The sequence below is a fragment of the Panulirus ornatus genome, chromosome 10 (genome assembly GCF_036320965.1).
Source record: "Panulirus ornatus isolate Po-2019 chromosome 10, ASM3632096v1, whole genome shotgun sequence".
Classification (NCBI taxonomy): domain Eukaryota; kingdom Metazoa; phylum Arthropoda; class Malacostraca; order Decapoda; family Palinuridae; genus Panulirus; species Panulirus ornatus.
In genome coordinates this window covers 53,813,826-53,831,083 of record NC_092233.1, presented here as the reverse complement: position 1 = coordinate 53,831,083, position 17,258 = coordinate 53,813,826, and the positions used below count along the sequence as shown (strand labels likewise).

At 44.7% G+C, this 17,258-nt stretch overlaps 1 protein-coding gene and 1 long non-coding RNA gene across 2 annotated transcripts in view; one reads left to right on the top strand and one right to left on the bottom strand.

Annotated features, from left to right (window-relative positions):
- The window catches only part of LOC139750693 (uncharacterized), an 80,554-nt gene that overhangs the window by 17,395 nt on the left and 45,901 nt on the right, over positions 1–17,258 (bottom strand). The gene's annotated exons all lie outside the window — the stretch shown is intronic.
- The window catches only part of LOC139750694 (uncharacterized), a 117,881-nt gene continuing 111,615 nt past the window's right edge, over positions 10,993–17,258 (top strand). The window contains exon 1 of the long non-coding RNA XR_011713198.1: positions 10,993–11,127. This is a non-coding gene — a long non-coding RNA (uncharacterized lncRNA). The remainder of the gene's footprint in view (positions 11,128–17,258) is intronic.

Here is a 17,258-nt window from a genome sequence, read left to right as displayed (position 1 = left end):
GGCATGTGAAGCGTCTGGGGTAAACCATGGAAAGCTGTGTAGGTATGTATTGGGCCATTTCTTTCGTCTGTTTCCTTGCGCTACCTCGCAAACGCGGGAGACAGCGACAAAGTATAATAAAAAAAAATAATAAATATATATATATATATATATATATATATATATATATATATATATATATAAATAAATATATATATATATATATATATATATATATATATATATATATATATATATATATATATATATATATCTTTTATTTCATACTATTTGCCATTTCCCGCATTAGCGAGGTAATATCCTCACCTGGCCCCCTTCTCTGTTCCTTCTTTTGGAAAATTAAAAAAAACAAGGGAGGATTTCCAGCCCCCCGCTCCCTTCCCTTTTAGTCGCCTTCTACGACACGCAGGGAATACGTGGGTATTCCCTCAAAGGCCCAGTCCTCTGTTCTTAACGCTACCTCGCTATCGCGGGAAATGGCGAATAGTATAAAAAAAAAATATATATTTTTTTTTTTTTTTTTTTGCTTTGTCGCTGTCTCCCGCGTTTGCGAGGTAGCGCAAGGAAACAGACGAAAGAAATGGCCCAACCCACCCCCATACACATGTATATACATACGTCCACACACGCAAATATACATACCTACACAGCTTTCCATATATATATATATATATATGTATATATATATATATATATATATATATATATATATATATATATATATATATATATATATATATATATATATATATATATATATGCAAAGTGTCCTAAAAAATTTACTCTCTTTTTGACACCCTACAGCTCACTGATTCTTTTTTTCTTTTTTTCAGATCCAATTGACTATAAAAATTCATTGAATTATAGGGGGTCAAAAAGTAATTCTTTTTTTTTTGTGGGGGATGGACACCCTGTGTATACTTGTGACAAACCAGAGCCTCTGGCGGTACACAGCGAATGGGTATCAAAACTTTTTTTTATGCTAATGGAAGAAACTGATAGGATGTCTATAATCTTAAGTGGGGGACCAGGGTAGCTTAGCTTAGTTTGAACAGCTACTGAAACTGCTTGTGTTGTCTGTACTGAATCTGTGTGACTATGTTACCCAGTAATTTTGGGATGAAGTACCATGAGTAACCAAACAAGGTGTCGTAGAGATGGATGGGTGGATGGACTGTTTGTTTATGGACTGCTGGAAAGCGTTTGACACTATCCCACTTTGGAAATTAGCAGATATGCCGGATTTTCAGGGAAACTTTTTTTTTTTTTGAAGGGGGACGCCTTCGATGGATGGGAAACAAAGGACTCATAACAGATGGCCGTCATGTAAGTGGGCGAGGGTTGACATTGGCTTGACTCGCCAGAAGAAATGGATCCACTGCTAGGTTTGTCTGCAGATACTAAGGCATGAGAGATGTAAGGAACGACATGGAGCGACACAACATACAAAAGGGATCGAGACAAACTCCAGTAGAGTTGGTTGGCCGATGACCTACAACCGAACCAGATGGGAAGTACTGGAGACGGAAGACGGTGCCAGCTGCCTCGATATGATGACTGTCATCTGGCAGGAAAGAAGCTGCGTGAATCCGTGTGTGAGAGAGAGAGCGACTCTGGAGCCGATCATTGTACCCAACCAGACCACCACATTTGATGTTGGAGGCTCCAGTTTGTGACAAAGGTCCATCCATGTCCAGGCTGGGCCTTAATCATTCATTGGTTAGAACTGTATTGAGGTACAGGGATGATGATGAGTTAAGATGCCACTTGTATTTGTCCTAACTAAAGGCATCTTACGTTTGGTCATCTTACCAGAGAACCAGAAAGATCTAAGAGAGAGGAGGTGCAGAGGAGGAGGAGGAGAGCAACGGAGATGGTGCCCGAAAATGAAGAAGTTGAGGTACAGTGATGAGAGGGTAAGAGAAAGGCTGCCAACCAAGTTGTTCACTATGGAAGAGAGAAAAAGTAGGGGAGACTTGATCACAACCCTCAAGTTTCTAGTCCCATTTGACAATGGCGACACTAATCTGGTCCTTGAATGATGCAAAGAAAGAACAACCACAAATCATTGTATGAAAAATAGTAAGAAATTTCTAAGAAAAAATGTGAAGAATTACTTTCATGATGCTAAAGTAGTGGACGAACAGGGATAAGCTACGTGGCGAATCTGCGATTACTTAACACTTTACAGGAATTTCAGAAATTGTCCAACAGCAAAAGAAAAGTTTTAAGAAATGACGCCTTACGAGTGGAGAACTTCCAACCCTAGCAGTACACAAGCAAGGATTCACAAATAGGTATTTAACACACACACACACGCACACACACACACACACACACACACACACACACACGCACACACACATATACACCCTAGCCTATGCCAGGTGTGTATGTGTGTGTGTGTGTACATAGGGAAGTAAAGACATGGTACAAATATGGTAGGTTAAGAGACGGGGCAACACGAGTGTATATTCACTCTCCCCGTACCACAAAAATAGTAATCACACACACACACGAGATCCGAGGTGTGTGTGTGTGTGTGTGTGTGTGTAGGGAGCAACACCAAACAACAGGTGACGGGTGTAACGAGCGGTAGATGGGAGAGGAGATGAGGCAGAGGTGGGTGATAGATGGGAGAGGAGATGAGGCAGAGCTGGGTGAGGCCTAACACTTCCCAAACAGGAAAGAAAATAGGGCGGAATGGTCATGGGAAAGGGAAGGGAGAGAGAAAGTAAGTGTAGAACCCTTAAGGAAGGCAGAGGAAAACTGTAGAAATAAAAGGAATCAAAAGAAAGAAAGAAGAAAAAGGGAAATTGGTGAGGTGGGACAACCCCAGCCAGGCATGATCACGTGGCCATGGGAAGCAGCACGTGCCCGTCTTGGTAATAACACGTGTAACCCGGCGCACGTGAGCCGTGTACACGTGTACGAAACACACAATTAATCCCCATTACCACGAGTGACCGGCCCAGCCCGGCTGGCCGTGTGTGTGTGTGTGTGTGTGGCTGATTCCTCTGTCGATGTGAGAGCGGGAGAGTGATATGGGTGGCAAGTAGAGATGTGAGAGTGAGAGGGGAGGGGGAAAAAAAAAAAGTGAGGGTGGGAGATGTGAGGTAGGGACGGTAGACTTAACTGCACACGAGAACCATCGAGAACCAGACCAGTGACAGTAATGGCGGAAAAAATTGAAATCAAACTATATTCGTCTGTATATTTTCTCCGCATATCTCATCAATACAGTGATCAGTGTGAGATATAATGATCGACTATGTATTTAAACTGAAGAAAACTGTACAAAAAAAAAAAGATTCTTAATCGCTGATTATTTTCTTTTCATAATCGTTCACTAGTTCGCGTTTTTCGGGAAAGGATCGTTCACAAGGACAGTCTTTAGTAGCCAGTTTTAGGAGCCTTGAGCAGCAGTCTGGTAAGCCTTTACATTTTTATTTTCGTCATACATTCACACAACTAAGTATCATTATCGTCAAATTCTCATTCATTAACTACGCATTAACCATTTAGATTATATCGTAAATCAGTTAACGAACGGTGCTTCTAAAGTATCTTCAAAACATACAAAATATCTACTCCATAAGGAATGTTTTCATTCACATGGTGTGTAATATTTATGTTAATGATTTAACAGCGTAAAGAATTGTTAACAATATCCCAACAGCCAGAGCAAAAATGTGTTTTCTTCGGTTGGAATATTTCGCAAGCCTAGCTAGCTAGGTCGGCCATACGCGTCGTAATAATACCAGCTGGTCCTCCCTAAGAACTCATTCCAGACCCAATAATGTTCTTCATTAACTGGCCACGCCTACTTAATCTACACAAACATTTGGTGGCCGCCAAGCTGCTGTTAACACACTCTGGATGATGTTATTAGTGTCATTGGCGAGCCTCTTGGGTTAAATATTATAATTATTTCAATAAACACCGTGGCCGAGGGGGGGTATTAAAGTTAGGGGAGGGAGCGGGGACACTGAGGACATATGCCAGATGTCGCAGGAGTATTCACAATGACATCTCTATAAGATCATTTCCACCTCTGAATATAACTTATTTTCCCTCTATAGATAAATGAAGGATAGCCATAATCCTGAATATATGTATAAATCACAAGTTATGTATATATATACATCCTAGGATTGTATTTCAGTCGATATATTTTTGAAAGTCAGCGAGAGTGGGTTAATTTTGTGTAAATCATGGACTCGCCTGCCCTCTAGCGGCTGAGGGGTTAATTAGATGGGCGGAGAGGGTTCAGCGATAATGGCAATAATTTCAATAGCCACTCCGCTCATTTGTAACCGGCTGCACTGGTGACTCTCGCCGTTATTTGACAGCTGAAACTAAAGCCTCCATTAACCGCTGGCGTAGAGTGGTTCAACAGAGGTTTTGACGGCGTGTCAATTTCCTTGGTTATTTATCACAAACGAAGGTTAAGGGGGTCAGCGTCGCTTCCCTCCCTGGGCGTGCAGCTATGGAGGTCCTAGGGAGCGTGAAGCCTCGTTTATATTTTTTTATTTGTTTTATCATGATATTTATGAGAATCAGAAGGCAAAATTATGGATATAATTCTGTCGAGAGGAGTCCAGGTAGCGGGGTGGTTACGAATCGTACAAAGACGTAAGACGTTTCTTAAAGCGTATGAAAAATAATGATAATGCAACTATTAACTATAACAAATAATGTTGATAATGATAATTAATATCATTATTATTCTATCATCATTATTGTTATTATTACTGGAGTAATAAATAAGCAACGTGATTGGAGAATGTCGGATTTTTATGTTTATTTCATTAATGGAATTAGGTTAACATTAAAAAAGCGAGTATATATATATATATATATATATATATATATATATATATATATATATATATATATATATCGTACTGTCTTACCCCAGGAGTTCCTTCACTCATTTTCAGATTCCTGCAGCTCTCAGGAAACCGGCCACGTCCACCTGGAAGGACCACAGGTGTTGTGTACATACCTGTGTGGGAAGAGTGTGGGACAGCAGCTGTGCAGTGCGGGATCAGTGCCTTTGTTATTGTGGTTTCATATGGGACATGAAGGGTCCTGAGGTATGTTGAATGTGTGTTTGTAATGTTATAAGGATGGCTGGTATCTGGAGCACAAAAGAGAAAGAATAACTCGTGTATGTCTGGGGAGTGTGATTTCAGGTAGATAGATGTTTGGTAAGGTGGTGTTTAGGGACTGAGTTCGGAGGGCGATTGATTAACATTGACCTAACGACCTGTTACACCACATTGACCTGACGAGCTATTAGACCACATTGACCTTGACGACCTATTAGACCACATTGACCTGATGACCTATTAGACCACATTGACCTGACGACCTATTAGACCACATTGACTTGACGACCTATTAGACCACATTGACCTGATGACCTATTAGACCACATTGACCTGATGACCTATTGGACCACATTGACCTGATGACCTATTAGACCACATTGACCTGATGACCTATTAGATCGCAGATCGCATTGACCTGATGACCTATTAGACCACATTGACCTGATGACCTATTAGACCACAGTGACCTGACGACCTGTTAGACCACATTGACCTTGACGACCTATTAGACCACATTGACCTGATGACCTATTAGACCACATTGACCTGATGACCTATTAGACCACATTGACCTGATGACCTATTAGACCACATTGACCTGACGACCTATTAGACCACATTGACCTGATGACCTATTAGACCACATTGACCTGATGACGTATTAGACCACATTGACCTGACGACCTATTAGACCACATTGACCTTGACGACCTATTAGACCACATTGACCTGATGACCTATTAGACCACATTGACCTGATGACCTATTAGACCACATTGACCTGAGGAGCTATTACACCACATTGACCTGATGACCTATTAGACCACATTGACCTGATGACCTATTAGACCACATTGACCTGACGAGCTATTACACCACATTGACCTGATGACCTATTAGACCACATTGACCTGATGACCTATTAGACCACAGTGACCTGACGACCTGTTAGACCACATTGACCTGATAGGACGTCCTGGTAGACCACACCCACCTGATGAACTGGTGGACCATACTGACCCACTGAACGGTTAGACCACAGTAAACTGCTGAATGAGAAGACCACAGTAACCTGACGACCTGTTAGACCACATTGACCTGATAGGACGTCCTGGTAGACCACACCCACCTGATGAACTGGTGGACCATACTGACCCACTGAACGGTTAGACCACAGTAACCTGCTGAATGAGAAGACCACTGTAACCTACTCAATGAGAAGACCACAGTAACCTACTCAACAGGAAGACCACACTGACCTGCTGAACGGGTAGGCCACACCGACCTGCTGAAAGTATGATATCAGGAACCTTTGACGTCATAGAGGGAAAGGTATACATTTGACGTCATAGAGGGAAAGGAACCTTTGACGTCATAGAGGGAAAGGAACCTTTGACGTCATAGAGGGAAAGGAACCTTTGACGTCATAGAGGGAAAGGTACCGTTGACGTCATAGAGGGAAAGGTACCTTTGACGTCACAGAGGGAAAGGTACCTTTGACGTCATAGAGGGAAAGGTACCTTTGATGTCATAGAGGGAATGGTACCTTTGACGTCATAGAGGGAAAGGTACCTTTGACGTCATAGAGGGAAAGGAACCTTTGACGTCATAGAGGAAAAGGTACCTTTGACGTCATAGAGAGAAAGGTACCTTTGACGTCATAGAGGGAAAGGTACCGTTGACGTCATAGAGGGAAAGATACCTTTGACGTCATAGAGGGAAAGGTACCTTTGACGTCATAGAGGGAAAGGTACCTTTGACGTCATAGAGGGAAAGGTACCGTTGACGTCATAGAGGGAAAGGTACCGTTGACGTCATAGAGGGAAAGATACCTTTGACGTCATAGAGGGAAAGGTACCTTTGACGTCATAGAGGGAAAGGTATCTTTGACGTCATAGAGGGAAAGGTACCTTTGACGTCATAGAGGGAAAGATAAAAGCGTCCTGGAGGTGAGAGTTCGAGTCTGCAGGTGACGGGTGGGCCACACCCCGCCCCAGCCATGCCTCCCTCACCACCTGCAGGAGGCGCAGCGGCTCCTCCCGTTGCTTCTTCTTCTTCCTCTTCTTCTTCTGCTGCTGCTGGTGATGGTGATGGTGATGGGTGATGACGATGGGTGATGGTGATGGGTGATGGGCACACCCGGAACTCCTGAGCTGGTCGACCAGACCTTCCCTGTTACGCGGGAACTCACGAAATTATCTCCCTGACTTATGTGCGGGTGTAACTCCTCCTCCCCCACATACCGTCCAGCTGCCCCGGCCTCCCACCCTCATTCACCCACCCACCATCACCCACCCACCCACCCTCACTCACCCACCCACACCCACCCACCGTCCAGTCCAAGGGCCATCCACCCTCACTCACCCACCCACACCCACCCACCGTCCAGTCCAAGGGCCATCCACCCTCACTCACCCACCCACCATCACCAACCCACCGTCCAGTCCAGGGGCCACCCACCCTCACTCACCCACCCACCATCACCCACCCACTGTCCAGTCCAAGGGCCATCCACCCTCACTCACCCACCCACACCCACCCACCGTCCAGTCCAAGGGCCATCCACCCTCACTCACCCACCCACACCCACCCACCGTCCAGTCCAAGGGCCATCCACCCTCACTCACCCACCCACACCCACCCACCGTCCAGTCCAAGGGCCACCCACCCTCACTCACCCACCCACCCACACCCACCGACCGTCCAGTCCAAGGGCCATCCACCCTCACTCACTCACCCACCCACACCCACCCACCGTCCAGTCCAAGGGCCACCCACCCTCACTCACCCACCCACACCCACCCACCGTCCAGTCCAAGGGCCACCCACCCTCACTCACCCACCCACCATCACCCACCCACCGTCCAGTCCAAGGGCCACCCACCCTCACTCACCCACCTTCACCCACACCCACTGACCGTCCAGTCCAAGGGCCACCCACCCTCACTCACCCACCCACCGTCCAGTCCAAGGGCCACCCACCCTCACTCACCCACCCACACCCACCGACCGTCCAGTCCAAGGGCCACCCACCCTCACTCACCCACCCACACCCACCCACCGTCCAGTCCAAGGGCCACCCACCCTCACTCACCCACCCACCATCACCCACCCACCGTCCAGTCCAAGGGCCACCCACCCTCACTCACCCACCTTCACCCACACCCACCCACCGTCCAGTCCAAGGGCCACCCACCCTCACTCACCCACCCACCCACACCCACCCACCGTCCAGTCCAAGGGCCACCCACCCTCACTCACCCACCCACACCCACCGACCGTCCAGTCCAAGGGCCACCCACCCTCACTCACCCACCCACACCCACCCACCGTCCAGTCCAAGGGCCACCCACCCTCACTCACCCACCCACCATCACCCACCCACCGTCCAGTCCAAGGGCCACCCACCCTCACTCACCCACCTTCACCCACACCCACCGACCGTCCAGTCCAAGGGCCACCCACCCTCACTCACCCACCTTCACCCACCCACCGTCCGGTCCAAGGGCTGCCTCCCTCACCCGCTCACTTCGTGGTTCAAGGGCTCCGCTTGCCTTACGCTGAGTCTAAGGGCTGCTCTTGTATGATACTGACACTTTGAGGGCTTAACGTGTCTCATGGGACACTTCAAGGGCTGAACGTGTCTCATCGGACACTTTGAGGGCTGAACGTGTGTCATACCGACACATTAAGGGCTGAACGTGTCTCATCGGACACTTTAAGGGCTGAACGTGTGTCATACCGACACATTAAGGGCTGAACGTGTCTCATCGGACACTTTAAGGGCTGAACGTGTCTCATTGGACACTTTAAGGGCTGAACGTGTCTCATTGGACACTTTAAGGGCTGAACGTGTCTCATCGGACACTTTAAGGGCTGAACGTGTCTCATCGGACACTTTAAGGGCTGAACGTGTCTCATCGGACACTTTAAGGGCTGAACGTGTGTCATACCGACACATTAAGGGCTGAACGTGTCTCATCGGACACTTTAAGGGCTGAACGTGTCTCATCGGACACTTTAAGGGCTTAACGTGTACCATTCTGACACATTAAGGGCTGAACGTGTATCGTACCGACACATTAAGGGCTGAACGTGTATCATACCGACACATTAAGGGCTGAACGTGTCTCATCGGACACTTTAAGGGCTTAACGTGTACCATACTGACACATTAAGGGCTGAACGTGTATCGTACCGACACATTAAGGGCTGAACGTGTATCATACTGACACATTAAGGGCTGAACGTGTATCATACCGACACATTAAGGACTACAACTGTATTGTAATGAGCACATTAAGAAGGGAGGTTCCCTTACACTGATGGTTCTTTAAAGGGATGGAGACGGCAGAGTATAAACTGCTGTTGTGCTACGACAGTTTGAAGGCTACAACGGTCACAGTAAACAGTCAGGTGAAGGGCAACACAGTTGACCGAGGCCGACGGTTTCAAAGACCAGAACTTCGCAATATATACTGACACTTAAAGGGCTGCAACTCTCCACTTTGACAGTTTAAGTTTAATGTGCAACGGCTGGCTGAATATGAATATATATATATATATATATATATATATATATATATATATATATATATATATATATATATATATATATATATATATATATATATATATATATATATATATATATATATATATATATATATCCCTGGGGATAGGGGATTAAGAATACTTCCCACGTATTCCCTGCGTGTCGTAGAAGGCGACTAAAAGGGGAGGGAGCGGGGGGCTGGAAATCCTCCCCTCTCGTTTTTTTTTTTTTTAATTTTCCAAAAGAAAGAACAGAGGTTGCCAGGTGAGGATATTCCAAAAAAGGCCCAGTCCTCTGTTCTTAACGCTAACTCGCTAACGCGGGAAATGGCGAATAGTCTAAAAGAAAAAGAAAGATATATATATATATATATATATATATATATATATATATATATATATATATATATATAGAGAGAGAGAGAGAGAGAGAGAGAGAGAGAGAGAGATAGATAGATAGAGAGAGAGAGAGAGAGAGAGAGAGAGAGAGAGAGAGAGAGAGAGAGAGAGAGAGAGAGAGAGAGAGAGAGAGAGAGAGAGAGAGAGAGAGAGAGAGAGAGATGTAGCAGGGAGGGTGTGGGGTAGCGATGCCATTTCCTGTAGGGCGTGTTGGCACCAGAAATGGATTAAGGCAAGTATGAATATATATACATGTGTATATATGTATATGTCTTTGTATGTGTATGTGCGTTTATGTATATATGTGTATATGTATGTGTGTGTGTGTGTATGTGAGTGGGAGGGGGGAAGAGGAATACAACCCTAGGAACATGGTGTTCTTAGGGTTATAACCCCAGAATCCCTTTCTGAAATGGGTTTTGGGGTATATATGGAGAGGTGATTTTCTCGACTCCCCGGCACCAGTAAGTCAAAAAGTTATTTTGCCGATTACAGATTTTTCTTTCTTACTTCCAAATTATAACTAGGGATTATTAACTTTACATATAGTAGTAGAAAATACTATACAAATATTGAGAAAATTAAGAATATTCGTTCTAATTAAGCGAAAATGTCCAAGGCTGCATTAAATTCGTTTCAAACCCGCGCGGCGGCAAGAGTGGGCGATTACACTGGGAAGCGATCGCTCGCTAGACCCATCATTTGCTGGCAAGTGGCGGCGGTGTCGTCATACATACTATATACGTTATCATGTAAGTTGTCTTTGAATAAATAAAGCAAAAGAGAATATATTCAAAAGCCAAAAAAGAAGGAAAAAGGTTTGAAAGATCTTGCAAGTTTAGGCAATGGCATGGGACTACCCTAAAGGGTGATTGTTCGCTAGCAAGTGATTGCATCATTAAGTGAGCCAGCCCGACACACGTGCGTCATTCACCTCGGCCTTCCACCCGCATAACTGTTTACTTGGAATTTTGTGTTATAAACTCACGGGAGAAACAGCCCAACGAGTCTTGTGCCTTTGGAAAGAAGAGGAGCGGGAAGATCATCAGCTGTAGAGGTAAAGTTAAACATTGTGAGGCAGTTTAATGCCGGACAACCTGATATCGCTGGGTATTCCACGTACCATAAGCAAAGCAACCTTATATATTATTTCTATTGGTATCATTTTACTGTAGCATTTTAAGCTGCTAATTTTCATTTAGAAGCGTAGATTAAGGACGTATCTGGGAGAAACTCTGTTTCCGGGTATTTTATTCATATTGTTGCGTGGAAATTAGGTTGAGTGATCTCTCTATGGAACGTAGCCTCTCATTATTCTACTAAGAAAATAGTATTTAATTTTTTTGAATAGCTTGTGGTGTTTGCAATGCCAGGAACTGACCAGAGAGTGACGTAGTCGATACGGTGTGGGGCTTTGTCTCGTCCCGACATTCCTCAACACAACACCTGTGATGATGTTATTTGTGTGTGTGTGTGTGTGTGTGTGTGTATGTTGTTGACTTGATGTTTACCAGAAGGTAATAAGGATTAAGGTAGAATCCATACCATATGGGAGGCCACTATAAAAACATACAGAGTTTGTAGGTGTCTTGTTTGTAAGACAAGTGATACAGTTATATATAAATATGGAGAAATAGTTTAACGAACCAGAGTGGCACAAGTAACCAACATGAATGTCTCCAAAGGTGATAACAAATAGTCATGCTTGAAACAACTCGTCTTTATGACCAGAAATATTCATGGTCAGTGGTATTAATCACTGGTAGTGTATTTATTAGTAGCATGACCCCTGACCTGTATAAGTCCTGACTTTAGGAAGCGACGCTCTCATGAGCGGTCGAGTGTAACAACCCCGGGTTCAGGCTCCGCTGCCTGACGTGTTACGATGTCGGTATACCACCATCACACCGTAGCCCGTACGTTATACGCCTGGCGTAATAGATCGTTATTAATAGTCCAAGGTTCGAGAAGCACAATATCAGGACAATTTCAAGGTAGATATTAATTTAATATATAAATACCCGTCTTGTCTTTTTTTAGATTCTTATCAGTAAACGTTAGTGGTTTTTATCATTTTTTTTTTTTGACATTTTCTTTCCTCACTCCTCGTAACAAGTAGGTATTTCGTATAGCCTATACCAGACAGTCGTAACGAGTAGTTATTTCGTAAAGATTGTATTGGACAGTTGAAGTTAGATCACCGCTGGTAATCACAGTATAATGAAGTGATAAAGAGTCACCTGGGGTATTTGGCATCCCGGCGGTGCAACGCAGCCAACTTAGTTCAGGTGGTTGATATGAGTTTCTGAAGATGTTAATCTACGCAGATTATTGGAAAAGACGTGTTGTGAGACTGAAGCGGCAAATAGTTCGAGGATTGACCGTTATTATACCTCCCTTCCTTCGAACAGTTTGAGATGTAGAATTCTCTTCCTTCTCTCGTCTCTCCGTCTTCCTTTTTTTGACCTTCTGCCGTTAAAGAGGTTGGTCTGCCCACACCAGCGGGTTAATTCCTACATTTCCTTTTTCCTCCTCTTTCTCCTTTCACTCCAGATGGCCATGATTGGGGGCATGTGTTGCCCGGGCCATGGTGGTCAATATCAAATAATTTTAAGTATTAAGATTCTATTTATTTGCTTTGCTTTCCGTATTTTAACGGAATAACCAAGGATCACACACACACACACACACACACATCATTGCACTTCTGGACCTGTCTCCTCCCCGCTAGGTGGACGTGGGTGACTACCTGACCGCTGGGGAGCCCCAGGAGAGAGTTCTAAGGGCAGGAAGGTAATCAACAAGGATATATCACACATAAAATTACATCACACTTAACATAGTGAATATATTGATTCAAAGAAAATGAGATTTTCCAACATACATGTGATTCTAATTTAGGGGTTTGTATTTAGCAGACTTTATGGAAGGCGGGATAGACTAATTTTTATAGATATGTTCAAAGAGCTATAATATAAAAAACTATGTAATTCTGGGTCGTTTAAGTTAGAATGCGTTAAAGTACACTGGGTTAAGGTTAAGTGAGGGTCGTGTGTGGCAATCGGAACTCTAACGTCATCTGGGTTAAGTTCAGGTTATATGCTCTGTCAATGTAGGTTAGGTTAGGATACAACAGCTGTGAAACATTTCAATTTACGATGTCGTAAATTTATCCTCGACCGAGATGATATGTCTGCCAATTCTGGCCAGAAATGTACTAAAAGTGATCGTATCATGGACTAGACGATGAAAATGCTAGAAGGGCGAAAATAATTCCAGTAACCACACTCCACAAGCCCTCTCATCTCACCCTGCACCTACATGTGTACAACCTCTGGAGAGTGTTTAGAGATTGTTCATTAGCTCCTGTCGGAGAGTTTCGAGTAGACACATGAATTATGGGGACGTTCCAGTACGCTGGCCACACCACACGTGCGCGCGCTTTCCTAATTACAAACGGGGCCTATTGTTGCTAATGGCGTATGTTCATCATTTTATTGATTACTCCACCACATTACGACGAGGCGCCTTCCTGTGGCTGGAGATTAATGGGAATACTATCCAGGTATATTACCAATGGTAGAATTATGGCCTGTGACCTGTTATTTAATGGTTAAAAGTGTTTAGATGCGATTGGTTGCCTCTGTGTGTGTGTGTGTGTGTGTGTGTGTGTGTGTGTTATATGTACGTACTTAAGTGGGGATTTGCATTATGCGCGCTATCGTATTATGGGTGTTTATGCTTCGTTTTCATTGTATGAGGATTTCTATGTAATGTATGTATGAATGAGCGTAATTACCCCTCGGTATAATACAAGGAGGCGGTAACTACACTCGTGTGGCCCTTTGTCTTGTGTGTGTGTGTGTGTGTGTGTGTCAAAGGAGATTTTTGATAGGTACATGACTGTTAGGTACTGGGTGAAGACTGGCATTATGTACGACAGTCACTAAGAGTAAGGCTTAGACTGCCTCGCTATATCCCCCAGTCTAGGCACGTGCCACCAGCCCTGTGTGAGTGTGTGTACGTCTCACGAGTCATGTATTTCAACACCTGAAGAAGGTGCTCAAAGATCATCCGGTTGGCGGTTGTACCTTGACGTTTGACAGCTTTGATCTTAAGACCAGACGACCCCCGACACCACCCCTTGGCTGTTGACAGGCCCAACAACCTAACCAGTTAACGAGTCAGTCAGCCATTCGCCTGTCCCCCATTGACTGGCCAGACCGATGATGGTGGATGTGAGGGAGTAACTGTCTTATGTGCTGAAGAGAAAGGAGATGCATTGTGGTCCAAGTTCCGTCCCCGAATTAGGACCGTGTGTGTGTGTGTGTGTGTGTGTGTGTGTTGTGTGTGACAGGCACCAAACCATGATAGAGGCGTCCACTCGCGTCTTATGCAGAAATTACCTCACCCCAAGTACATGTAGCTGTACATAGCAGACTGTACAAGGACAAGAACAGATGTCCGGATGTGTACAAGGCGACAGGAAAAGGTCACATGACGTATATTACATCTAGCTTGTTTTGATTTGGATTATTGGGTCAGCGAGATAATATATTGTTTCCCAGTTTGTCGTCTGCTACTCTGTAGGTGGGAGGTGAGTTTTCAGGAAGTGTGATTATCAGTCGTGTAGAAGTTGTCATCAAGTGTGATAGCCAGGTATTGTAGACGCCAGAGAGACTTCCCCTTCTTAACTGTGTTCCTGTTGATGGTGGTCAGAGCTGGAGTTCCCCAGACCAAATGATGCATTCCTTTACGAAGTTATGAGACCAAAAGATGGAAGGCCTTTTATTATACATGTATTTTATATCTTGTTTTTAGTTTTTTTTTTAAGAATTTTTGTTTAGATTTTTTTTTGAAAATTTTTGATATGAATCTGATGTGTCATTATCCCTTCCTCTAAAACAATGTTTAGATTTTGTCTTTTGCGTTTGTCTATGTCATTGTGTGTGTGTGTGTGTGTGTGTGTGTGTGTGTGTGTGTGTGTGTGTGTGTGTGTGTGTGTGGGCGGAGGCTGAGGATGGCCATCAGCTGGGGCTCTGTCATCGCCACGTGCCACAGCGGAAGGTGGCCACGTGGCGCGATCGTTAAGGGTAGTTTGGTCGTTAGCAGCTGACTCATGGTGATGATCAGCTTAACTGAGGTGATCTTGTTTGTTGTTCAAGTAGTTTGTGAGGTGATCATGTCGGTCAGCAGTAGTTTGTGAGGTCATCATGGTCAGCAGTAGTTTGTGAGGTCATCATGTTGGTCAGCAGTAGTTTGTGAGGTCATCATGGTCAGCAGTAGTTTGTGAGGTCATCATGGTCAGCAGTAGTTTGTGAGGTCATCATGTTGGTCAGCAGTAGTTTGTGAGGTCATCATGTTGGTCAGCAGTAGTTTGTGAGGTCATCATGGTCAGCAGTAGTTTGTGAGGTCATCATGGTCAGCAGTAGTTTGTGAGGTCATCATGTTGGTCAGCAGTAGTTTGTGAGGTCATCATGGTCAGCAGTAGTTTGTGAGGTCATCATGGTCAGCAGTAGTTTGTGAGGTCATCATGGTCAGCAGTAGTTTGTGAGGTCATCATGGTCAGCAGTAGTTTGTGAGGTGATCATGTTGGTCAGCAGTAGTTTGTGAGTTCATCATGGTCGGCAGTAGTTTGTGAGGTCATCATGGTCAGCAGTAGTTTGTGAGGTCATCATGGTCAGCAGTAGTTTGTGAGGTCATCATGTTGGTCAGCAGTAGTTTGTGAGGTCATCATGGTCAGCAGTAGTTTGTGAGGTCATCATGGTCAGCAGTAGTTTGTGAGTTCATCATGGTCGGCAGTAGTTTGTGAGGTCATCATGGTCAGCAGTAGTTTGTGAGGTCATCATGGTCAGCAGTAGTTTGTGAGGTCATCATGAAGTAGGTCATGTGACCTGATACCGTAATGAGATACTTAAAAGGAGTGAGGGATGACTAGCAAAGAAATAAGGCTGTTAGGAAATTCACGAGTGATTGGAGGTGATTGGAGTCAGGATTGGGTAATCGCTCTTCCAACTACCATTCTGTCATCTCAGTTAAAATAAATAATCAAAGTAATAATTGGACTGGAAATAGTTTGATTACTAACGACTGTAAACTGATAACTGCTCATCAACCCTGGCTTCGGTGTATACAACAAATACGTACCACGAATCGAATTCTAGAGCCATATACACTATACACACACACACACACACACACACACATACACACACACACACACACACACACACACACACACACACACCAGGCGCCATCCAAAATACCCTCAGATGTCCTATGATCAAAAACTTCGAAAAGAAAAAAAGGCATTTGGTGTATACGACGATACAAGAGGTTGATGTATTCCAAGCTGACGGTGTTGAGGAGGGAGTCTACGTGTGGAGAGCAAACTAGCTAGCTCACTGGCCCATCATGATATGGAGGAGTGGTGTTACAAGGAGAAGCGGTCGAGTGTGACCTAGTGTGACAAGAGTGTCACAGAGACTCCCCCCCCCCCCCACAACTCAAGGACCCAGACTTCTGTAACACCTGTGAGATTTCGACGGGGGAGAATTTTAAGGGATTTTTTTTTTTTTTGTTTTCCATCCCACGACACGAAATGAGGGAAGTTTTCCTTCAAGCCACTCACTGACTGAAGGAGTCGGGGGTTGATTTGAGACTAAGGTGTTGACGCGGTCGGAGACGCGTCCAGTGAGACTTCAAGTGTAAACAAATGCATTTTTGGCAACAGGAAATATGAACCCTTTGTTATCAAATGCTTGATGACGTGTATGCAAGGTGGGAATAGACCTTGGAGTGATGATCACCCATGACCTAAGATAACACAGGACAGTGGCCAGCCATGGACTGCGAAGCAGGGGCGTGTGTAGAAGCGGCTGGAGGGGAGAACTTAGGAAAGTTCCAGTGGGGCGCCTCTGTGTGTGTGTGTGTGTGTGGTGGGTAGGTGGGTGGATGTGGTTTCGGAGCGTTACACATGACAGCGACGGATATGGGCGAATGAGAGAGTCCCATATCTTCGTCCGTTCCTGGCGCTACCCACTTCAATGCGGGGAAACAGCGAACGAGTAGGAACCTCCCTCGCACTGCATGACGTTAGGTTGTACAACGAAGAGGATATAACGTAGAGAACGGGAGATGTGACGGGTGATAACACACTCGTTATATTTAGCACATCCCCCTTCATCC